Source organism: Pteropus vampyrus, unplaced genomic scaffold (genome assembly GCF_000151845.1).
Source record: "Pteropus vampyrus isolate Shadow unplaced genomic scaffold, Pvam_2.0 Scaffold444, whole genome shotgun sequence".
NCBI lineage: Eukaryota > Metazoa > Chordata > Mammalia > Chiroptera > Pteropodidae > Pteropus > Pteropus vampyrus.
Window position 1 is genome coordinate 101,625 of NW_011889225.1, and position 11,872 is coordinate 113,496.

General features: G+C 33.8%; 1 pseudogene; it reads left to right on the forward strand.

Annotated features, from left to right (window-relative positions):
- The first annotated feature begins 10,945 nt into the window (after positions 1-10,945).
- Positions 10,946-11,064, forward strand: LOC111732334 (annotated as a pseudogene).
- Positions 11,065-11,872: the final 808 nt, after the last annotated feature.

Genomic DNA, 11,872 nt, shown 5'->3' on the forward strand with positions numbered 1-11,872 from the left:
CTCAGGTGCTTTTGCCCAATATGGCCATTTGACTGCTTCATGTGACAGACCTGGGCAACGTTTGTCCATGGATGTTGTCTATGGAGGGTATCTTTTCATTTGCATAGGTTCTATTTTTTGTTTGTTAGTTTTTACTCTGTTTGTTTCTCCATCCTTTTATAAGTAAGTTGTACTTGGAATTCTTAGGTATGGGGACCTTTGTAAGAGAAACAAATTTGTGAGATGTCAAATTTAAAGTGTAAACCAAAATAAAATACGTCTTTTCACTTTACTATTATGATTTTTCTGGAACCTGAATAGACCAACAATTCTGGTAGATAAATAAATATGGGAAAAGAATGTGTTCTTTATCTTTATAACTGTGGAAAAGATTTTCAAAATGGGAATTTGAAAAATATCTAAAAATTTATTTGGGGACTATATGCTATAATTCATTTTTAATATCTTATTTTAATTAATATCCAAAAAAGAATTCCTATAAAATATCCTTTACATTTATTTCTAAAAATATTATTTTTTCCATAAAACCAGTATCTTTTATAGGTCATTAAAATATTAAGCAAAAAATGGCCTGGAAACAGTAACAGTCTAAATTATCAAAGAAATTTGATTTAAAGATCAAAACATTTCTATGCTAAAAAAGAAAAATACATATATTCTTTGCCTAAGAATATTTTTGTTTACATATTCTCAATATGGAACTAAAGTATGTAGTATGTCTTATCTAACATGTTATTATATATGTTAGAACTATTGAGTATAACTAACATAACTATTAAGTATGTGTCTTATATATAGTTTTTTATATCCTTTAGAGAGATTTAAAATCTACAGTAATATTTAAATCATAAAATCAAATTAAAAATTATGGCGTACTTGTTAATTTTTTTCCTTGAGTAAACTAATTAAAACCTACATATTTTTAAGACTCTCAATGGTAACATGAAATATTTTCTGATATCAACTTGAACCAACTATGTCATTTAATCCTTAGATAATGAACACAAATAGGCAAAATTCTCATGCTACATTATCACTTACAAAGTAATAATCTAAAATAAAGCTTATTTTCTAATCTGAGGATAAAAGCAAATATTTAACCCTGAATTTTTTTTTCCCTTTCATATTGAAAAAATTTAAATTGAAATATCTTACCTGGCTTCAGCATAAGTGGCAGCTAAAAGAAGATAGAAGAAACAAGAGAAATGAAAATAGAAACAGAGATTGTAAAAGAGAGAAAGAAAAAGTACTTTCGCAAGACAGGAAAATAAGAAAAGAGGTTTAATGTAAATGTGATACAGTCATGATGATTTAACTCATACATAAGTACATAGGGCAAAAAAATGGCCACATAAATGTGCTGGGTAAACTTTAAGGACCCAGAAAGGAGCCATTTATTGCTCTGTAACCTCAGCGGGAAGCAAAAATTATTTCCTAAATAACAGATTTCCAGTCTTGCTGAATTATTGTGCAACAGAGGAGCAATAACTTGCACTGAATCTCTCCCTTGGCTATCTGTAAAATGAGCAGCATGAACTAGATCCAGGTAATCTTAGGTGATGTTTTCAGAAAACTCAATTTATGGAAACTTTCTGTGAAAAACAGAGTCACAATAGTTCAGGTTATGAGAGTTTTAATTAATTATCTAAATGATTAAAATATAAGAATTGAAAGAAAATAGCATCACTCTAATTAAAACTTTTTGGTAACAACTTTGTTATTTTCCTTTTTACACCCTGTCATCATGAAGAAGAAGTAACTTGTTAGGTCAGACATTTTTCAGAACTTCTGCTGCTAGAAAAAGTTAACTCAGATGTCATATTTTCTCTCATGGAATATTGAAATTTTCGAAGAATACATAATTTTCCTAACAATGTCATAAGTCAATTTTAAAATGTGCTTCTACCAGTAATGGGAACGATAAGTGGGAGATGACAAATTTATATTGGTTTTTATATTAATTCATTTATACATATATTTAATAGATATTTCACTGATTCAGACAAATGGGTTTAGCCAATGAAGTCCTTTATTTTTTCTTTTAGTATTTAGCAATTTCAAATTCAATACAACCTACCACTATGGTTTACTGGTTGGTGATTATCTTGCTAAACATTACAATTTTTATTTGAGAATTCTCATGAAAATAAACTATTTATATATAGATTCAGATAATTGTACACATGCTCTTAATTATTGATAAATAGGGTCAAAAATTAATTTTTTCTCTGAATGATGTCGACTTATTTTATAGCTTCATATTGGTACATTAAGCTTTTTAAATAAAACTTCAAAAAGCTGGAAAAAGAAAAAAATAATCTTATATCGTATATCTTATAAATGAAAAAATTAATTAGTTATTTAATCTGATAAAAATGTTATTAGTTAGATGTAACTGTTGATTTAGCCTGTTAAAAAAAAGTGTTAAAACTTTAAATCCCTATTTCTAATTCTAGTTCAAGAAGGTAAATTGGTCACACACTGTGGCCAACCATATTCCCTGAGAAAACATTGTAATATAACATAGGAGTTATTTTTTTAAATAAAATAATGGAGAAAAACCATAAGTGAGAGCATGCTATCTTCAGAGCCACAGAGGAGGTGAATGTTGATCTGCCTGTCGGAACACTAAATAGACTTTAGGTTCAGAATTGAGAGATCCTATGGAGGGAAAGAGTTACAAATGAGGTTAAAACCAGAGATTAATTAGGCAGTTAGCATTTACCCCTGAGAAAGGGGGAAAAAAATAGGTGGTAGAGGAAGAGTTTTTCTGTAAATAAATGGCAGATGATGTTGGTAGAAAGCTTAGAATTCAAATAAGGATATTGGTCCTCCAGAGTAAATACAATTCTGGAATTTGGAAAGCCTCAATACTACCTGGCTTTTTGCCTACTTATTTTACAGTAAAGCCTTCTAAAGGAATTGTCTCACCCCATTCCACTCCACTTCACAAAAGATTGCTAGTTATGAGAGAGAATTAATGGGAAAATTAATTGTCTTACATACAACAATAGAGGAAATCCATATCATTCCATGTATAGTCTTTCTTCTTATTAGAGTGGGCAACACAAGGCATATTAAAAAATCAGTAGTAGCATCATAGAAGAAAAAGATAGTAGCATCATAGAAGAAACAGAAAACCTCCATAGAGATAATTGAGAGAATAGAAAATTTATAAAATCTAATAAATATTCAGAGATTTGGACAGATGTTAAATCCATGAAATAAAATTGGGTTACAATGAAAAAGGCTCAGTCAGAGACCAGGAAAGAGTCCTCAAAAATTAAAACTAATTGGAGATAAGGAAACTAAATATGAAAGTCAAAGAAATGGTACAGAATATAGAACAGAAAGACAAAAGGAAAAACTAAATGAGGAGACAAATAATGAAAAAATATATCTATATACATTTACATTTGCATATATGTATAAATACCAACACAGGAGTCCTATAGAGAAAGAATGGAGAATGGAGATGGGGAAAAATTATCAAAGAAATAATAGAAGAGACTTTCTCAGACTAAATCTGGTCATAAGTGTGCAGTTTGAACTTATATATTAAGTGTTCAGCACATTAAATGATGAAAGGCTTGCACCTAGACACAACCTTGAGAAATCTGAACATCTCAATGAAAAAGAGAAAGTTCTAAAAGCTTTCAGAGACAATAAGTAACTACAAAGGAAGAAAAATCAGATAAGAATTAGACTTTTTATCAGCAATACAGGAGGCTAAAAGGCAATTGAACAACAACCTTAAAATTCCAAAGGAATATTATTTCCAACCTAGAATTCCATACCTAGCTAAACTATCAATCAAGTATGGGTGGGATTATGACATTTGCATATATGCAAGGCCTCAGAAAATATAATCCCCTTCATATTTCTTAGAAAGTCAGCTAAAGATATACTCCAATAAACTGAGGAAGTAAACTATACATCCCGCCAGAAGAGTAGAGCAGTCCTGAAGAATGGCAATACAACTGACCTTAGAGGGGAACCAGCAGAGTAGAGGAGGACAGAGAATAGACTTCATAAAATGTGAAGAGTAGCTCTAGGATAAAAATGATCAACAGCAAGGATAACCTGTAGGTTTCAATAAAAGTAAAATATGCCAAAGAGGTAAATTGAAAATTTCATTGAATATAAAATAATTTTACGAGAAACTCTCAGACTAAGTATTAAACAAATAAAAATGTGGGCATTAATGGGATATATAAAAAAGAAAATCCACTTTATTTGGATGCCAGCAAAATTATCTTCCTATTGCCTTGGGACATTGGACTTGACAAGATCTAAATGTGACTTTAGCAAATTGGTCCAGGAGGAAACAATATTTGCAAAGCCACAATAATATACATATAATTATTATATGCACATCTATATATAATAATTGGTTTTTAAATTTAAGACAACACAGACAGAGCCCAGAAATTTTGACTATGATTACAGGGCAAAATGTAAATGTTAACAACCCTGACAATATAAAAGTAAAAATGTAGTTGACAGACTATGGGACATGGAAAATAGTGCAAAATTACCCTCAAATTTCAGTTTGGGGAATGAGGAAATATTGTCAAATGTTGCTAAAACAAAAAAATAGAAGTTTTAGTGTATTTTTAGTGTTTTATATATATAAAAAACAATAAAAACATGTAAATATGTAATAATATATAATTAAAATGTAACTAACAAATATTGAGAATAAGAATGAGAAAATGTACAGTTTTCTAAATATGTGACTTTAACAGGAAGTACTCAATGGATGTGACATAAGATGATAAATCAAGAAATAAAGAAATATTGTCCAGAGATACAAAGATAAAAATCAATAGAAAATCTAAAAATGAAAATGGTTGACTTAGCCTCTGTGGAATGGGCCTGGTGATGGCTGTCTCTTTGAATGGTATGTCTCTTATACTATTTGTTACAGTGTTCATATGTTACTTGATAAAACACTTTTTTTCAAACTTAAATAAATAATTTAAAATCATACAGATTTTGCTGAGGCATAAAAAAGAACTGTCAAGAACATAATTCTGGACTGGTCCATCTGCTGAAGAAAGTGATCATAGCTACTATTTCCTGAGCACCTACTTTGTGCAAGATAGGATGCTAAGCACTTGTTTCTAAAGATCATCATTAGATAGGAATTATAATGCTCATTTTACAGATGTAGAAACCGAGCTTCAGGGAACTTAAGTAACTCGTCCAAGGTAACAAAGGGGTTGAGTAGTAGAGCTGAAACAACTCCAAAGCCAAAATGAAATTTAAAAACAAAATGAAAGAGGTCCTGTTAGACCATCCCTGTAAGTATATTTCAAATCCGATAGTCTCTGATTCCAAGAGCAGAATGAGACTTCATTTTTCATGTTAACATAAAAATCTATGAAGATATCCAAAAGAATGTGGGCACTAGATAAGTTTTTATTTCTAGGGGTTGTGTATAGGGTCAAAATGTTCATTATCTAGTACAGATGCAGGGATTTTTTTTTTTTTTTTGTAGGCCCTTCCAATCTCTGCAGTGTCTGCACTGCATTTATACATATTTTATTCAGTTAACATTTTCTTGGGCCTACAACAATTCTGCATACAAAAGTATTGCACTGGTATCATATAACAGTAAATCAAAGAAGAAAAGGGTCCCTTTATCAAAGCTTAGTTTATGTTTATTTTAAGAGTGTTCAAAAATTCACTCAATGTGGTTAGGTTTTACAGCTCTTAAAAACAAGCTCCAAATTTACAGATATTTCATAACATTCTTATCAGCATATAAGAGCTTCTTTCACAGCTGGCACAGAGTGTCCTTTCTTCTCTCTCTTCTAAATCGGTAGGATGTTCCTTAGATCTCCTTTTGTGAACATTTTCTCTCCTGGCAGTGGGGAATCACAAAGGGGATGCTATTGATCTGGCACTGAAGTGAAAATTTCCACATGATGAGATAGCTAACATAAGTACAAGTTCAGGCAGGAAACCAATGATTTTATTAATTATTGCTGGTCGTGTCATTATAAAAAAATACTCAGGCTAAAAGGAAAAATACAGAATGTGAGTGTGAGTGTGTGTGTGTGTGTGTGTGTGTGTGTGTGTGTGTGTGTAAGAATAGGAGAGGGAGAGAGAAGAGAAAGGGGACAAGGAATGAGAATGAATGCCATCCTGTAGACACCCCACCAGCACTCACCAGAGGAAATCAAGTTGCCGCCAGTTTGGCTGGGGTTCAGCGCCATCTGCATAGTATTTAAAAGTGAGAGCCAAGCTCTGAGCTATTTTATTGGAGTTAGTAAGGAAGCTCTCCAATCTATATCTGAAACTCAACCGTTCCAGCTTTTGAGCATCACTAAAAAGAGCTTACGGAGGTCAAGGAACTTAAAAACAGCATGAGGAGCCTCTTTGCAGTCCTTATAAAACCAGGAACCAGTAGCCTAAGCATTTGCTTAGACCATTTGGTCTCTAAGGAATGGTGGGAAAATTCTGAGGCAGTTCCTAAGGACAAAGGTATGAAATAAAGAAAAATAGTACTAATAGATAAAGTATACAGAGTACTTAGGGCCAGGTACTCTTTTAAGGTTTTTATATTTACTAATCATTCAATTTCCGCAGTAACCTTGTGTGGAATTATTATTATTTATATTTTGCAGATGAGGAATCTCCTTGGATGAATTCCTGGGATATAAATTTTCTTTTAATGCTGGTTTTCAATTTTTGATCCTTCAAAATCCAGTACTAGTTTTGTTCCCATGTGACTAAGAAGTTTGCAAATGTGATTCTTATTTTCTGTCAATATCTACGAAGCATTTAAGAAAAAAAAATAGCTTCTTTGAAAAAGAATAGATTAATAAGATTTGTCTAGACATGTAGTTAATTGTAATGTTAGTTAACATGTATTGACTGGCTTCTGTTGCCAAACTCTGCTTTTCACATAATAAATTATATTAATCTTTGCAATAAACCCATAAGGTAGGTGCTATTATGACACCCATTTGCAAATGAGGAAGCTAAGGCCTAAACCTAGGTAACTTGCCCAAGATCACAAGGCTAGCAAGTAGCTGAGACCAGACTTAACCAAAGACAATTGGCTCTTGAGTTTATGCTGTTGTTCTGGTATCTATTGCTGCCTCAAAAATTAGTGGCTAAAACCAACAATTTCATATTATTTCTCTCAGTTCTGTTGGACAACTGGACTCAATGAGTGCTCTCAAGCATAACAATCAGATTACAGCTGGGGCTGGAGTCAAATGAAGGCATAACTCGGCTGGACATCTAAAATGACTTTTTACTCACAAAATTGGCACCTCAGCAGGAATGGTTAGTATTGCTGAAGGCTAGCTGTCCCTCTCTCTCTGTGTCTCTGCACAGTCTCTCAGTGTGGTTACCCCGGGCTTCCTCACAGCATCATGGTCTCAAGATAGTCAGATTTCTTACATAGCAGCTGGCTTCTCCCTGTGTGAGCAATCCAAGAGACCTAAAGAGAAGCTGGAAAGTTTCTATTTACCTAGCCTTAAAAGTCAAACAGCATCACTCCTCTACATCTTATTGGTCAAAAGCAAGTCACGGGGCCCACCCAGATCCAAAAGAGGGGCATACACAAGAGAGTAAATATGAGAAGCATGATTCACTAGGGGCCGGTCTTTGGAGATCAGCACCATAGCTCTTAGCTACAATTATTTGTTGCTTATACTGTAAACTGCAGAGCTGAAGATTTGAGTCCAGTTTGAACAAGGAAAAGAAATTCTACTGAAAATAAGCATGGAGGAAATCCTTTTTAAAATAACTGTCTTTTTCTACTAGAAAAATCTGCAGAGAAGGCACTGAGTTACCTCCAGATAATATCAGTGAGAGGAATTCCAAAAATGTCTGGAAAGATTGTAAGCCTCATTAGGTAAGATAAAAATTAGCGTTTTTCTTATTCCTTCACTCTTAAGAACAAAGTTTAAAGTTTCCCCAGAATGCAGGCATCTTCCTGATTCTTGTCCTAGCTCTGCTGATAATTAGCTTTGGCCATGTCACAAAACTTCTCAGCAACACTTTCCCCTTCTTTTAAGTGTGATTATTAGTATTCTGCATCATGGAATTGATGGGGGGATCAAATGAGATGATGAACATTAAGGTACTTTGAAAACTAAAAAGTAAAGCTGTCATTTGGGATCTTGCTATTGGTGGTTTAATGGTTTGATGTATATTTCCTCTACTGGGCTCTAAGTTTCATGATATCAAGGACCATCTTGTGCAATACAACCTCCTTATTGCTGAGAATGGTGTTAAGCCCATAGTTAAGAAGACCATATGCTTTATCATCCAAGCAAGAATATTTTTAAGTATGAAAGGGAACATTTTTAATAATTATGTTATAGACCAACAGATGTAAAAAGGACATATGTTCATTCTATTCTAGTGGGCTCTCTAAACATTTGTTCAATATAAAGATTATTTATATTAATTATTTTTATTATTTATTTTTGTTCCTTTTTTATTATGAATCTTGTCATTCTTTTATCCCATCCTTTCTTCACTATCATCCATTTTTATATTTATTCCAATGTCAGAACTCATTCTTTCCTCCCTGTAATGACAACTTGACTCTTTCATTAATAGATTATCACCACTTTAAATGTCAAGCTACCTCCCAGGAATCAGAGTTATATTTTATTAATTCCAAATATAATTGTTCAGTTCCTACTACATAGAAAGCTCTGTCTCATATGGGCCTGGCAGCAAAGACCAAGATAAGCAAAATCCCTGTCTTCAGAGAACTTACATCCTTGTAAAATTAGACAATATAAATGCAAATATAACAATTTCAGATTGTGGTAAGTGCTATGAAGAATATAAAATAGAAAAATTTGGGAGTCAGTGATGTGGGTTTTAGAAAAGTCTAGAGAATGAAGACTTTTAAGCTGAAATCTGAATGAATGAAACCAGGCATATGAAGTGCTGGGGAAAGTGCTCAAAGCAGAGAGACCAGCAGATAAAAAGGCGTGAATGCACTTGTCAGCACATTGAGGAATGGCCAGGTCATAGGGCTGGAGCCTAGAAAGCATGGGGGAGAGCGGTATGGTCGTGGTTGGAGAGCATTGGCTTTGAGGTCAGATAGACCCACATTAGAATGGCTGACTCTCTTTATTTCATTGGTGTGACCTAGGCATGTTATTTAGATTCTCTGAGACTACTTTTCAGAGTTGATGTGAGGATTAAACAAGATAAATGAATGTGAAGGGTCCTACATGTAGTAAATACCATAAAATGGGAGATGCTATCAAGCCACAAAATTACTTTAAGTTTCTCAAGTGAATGGTCTTAATATAATCATAAATAGCTGTATTTGTAAAGTAATAACCCAAAAACCAGACTTAAAATTAAAACTACTATCATCTTTAAGTTTTGTTTTGTTTTTATATTTCCCTGATGGTCACTGAAAATTCATGTATTCAATCTGCATATAGATTGGGCGGACTAAAGACTAAAGTAAGTCACATCATTTCTGGAAACTCCTCTGGTATCCCAGGCCTGGTGCCCTATACCCGTTCCCTAATCCACTTGTCTCAGTGCCCCTTATATATCGCTACTAATACAAGCAGTGCTCAGTCACCAGTTTCTCTATCCTCTTTTTAACCCTCTCCACATCCTACTTTGTATCTTTCACAGAATAAAACACTGCTGTTTATAAAGAAATCCCAAGCTAGTCAGTCCATGGCGAAAGAGTTTAAGCTTTCTAGTTAGAACTTGGCTCTTTTGTGCTCGTCTTGAGCTGCACCTGTTGTGCAGGTGCCAGTCCAGCCGCTCTCCACTGAAATGGACAGCGTATGAAGTCCTTCGTGCAGCTCTACAGGTACATTAATTATAGACTACCTGGATCCATCTAGAACACTTGGCGGTAGCAAGACGGTAGTTAATGTTCTGTTAAACAATGTCTCCAATAGTGTGTTTTGTGGAGGATTATTAGAGATAGTCAGATAATGGTTTAGTATGATCAGGAGTCATTTGATCACCCCAATTGTGTCCATACTCAATTTTGTTGCAAAATAAATCTTTTTCCTTGATAATAATCCTCCAAAATTGATAATAGGTATCAGCCTTGGAACAAGGAATGAAGAGAGTTATATTTACTGCCATGAAAATAATCTCCAGTCAGGGAAATTCATTAGCATTACTGAAATGTTGGCTTTTGCATGGATGAGCCCCTAGTTCCTCTCTGAAGCCAGCGATCCCAAAGGCATTTTCTTACTTTGATTTCAAATGTGGAAAAACTCAGTACTGCCAGAGATTGCATTTTTTGAAAAAGACGAATGTGAGTAGATTTTTTTTTTTTTTTACCAAATGCAGAACAAACGGAAGCAATTTGAATGACCTGTGTTGAAAATTAAAAAGCACTCATGTAAAAGAATCAGCATGTGGATCTTTCATTTAAAAAAGAATGAAGGTAATTAAATCATCCTTTTTTAGTGTGCCCAAGGAAAACCTACTAAGATGAAACCAGTTTGCCAGCTCATTAGGTAAAATACATAAAGGTGGTCAGAATTATCTTAGCTTCCTTAAAGCTCAGGGTAAGGGAATGGACCAACCAGTATAGAAAAGACTGGTCAGGTACATGACCCCACTCCTTGGAGAATATCATCTCTAACAGAGGGATAGCCTGTTTTTCTAGTCTTATTTTTATTTTAACTGAGTAATTCCTTGACTCACGGAGGAGGACGCGGATGATGGCAAGGGCTGGGAGTTTTCTTAGTAGAAAGAAAAGAAACCTAAGGAATTACACTGTTGTCATCACCAGTTCCAGGGAAAACTGGTTTTCGATTATTTAATGTCATTTATCTTGTAATAACAACAAAGAGATATCAAGGAAGGATCTACAAAAGAAAGTTTTTTATGGCTGAGTTTTAGTAGCTCCTTCAGTTCCCTCATCAGGCCCTTAGTAACTAATGAAAACAGCAATTTAGATCATGAAAAAGTAGTCTACAGCCATGTCACCCTGTACACACCCAATCTCATCTGATCTCAGAAGCTAAGCAGGGTCAGACCTGGTTAGTACTTGGATGGGAGACTACCTAGGAATACCAGGTATTGTAGGCTTAAAAATGTAGGCATTAATTAATTAATTAATTAATTAATTAAAAAAATATGAAAAGGGGTAAAGTAGAGAAAACTGGAAAGAAATTTCTTAGGAAGGGAAACAAACAGACCCATGCTAATACTTAATGTAATGCTCATTGTGAACTAGGTCCTTTTTTTGTCCCTCCCTGTTTACTGCTTCCAAAGGACATAACCCAAGTTTCATGAGAACAAAGCTGCCTTTCATCCCTTTCAGTAATTTTATTTAAAATTCCATCACATGACTTGGGAAAATATGCTGACTTAAGGGAAATAGCATAACAGTATTCCATTTACCTCTGGACTCCCAGAATCACAAATATAAGAAAAGCATTTTTCTTAAAGTTAAATTTTTAAAGTGTCCATCATAAACCACAATCATATTCCCTAATCATTAGTACCTATCTTTATTGAGTCCCATGTGTACAATTTCCCATAGGATGTTGCCACTGAGAAGCCTCTTACACCTTAGAATTTAAACTAGATCCATAACCTCTTTAGTTTATGGCATAAATAGACTTCCAGATTCTTATCCTTCCACCCTCAGAATTATTTTGGAGCTATTTCTCTTCTTCTTTGTAGTGAATTCAATTCCATTTATTGCATAGAATATATATTGGACCCTAATAAGTGCATGAGATATAAAGCTAAATAAAAGAACAATCCTACCTTCAAGAGACTCAAGAGTGTGGTGTGAAAGAAAGACACATATGCAAGTGACAACACAAGTTGGACTAAGATCAGTTCTAGCATAGACATGTAGAGTGAAATGACTGAGGAGTAGAGTTTC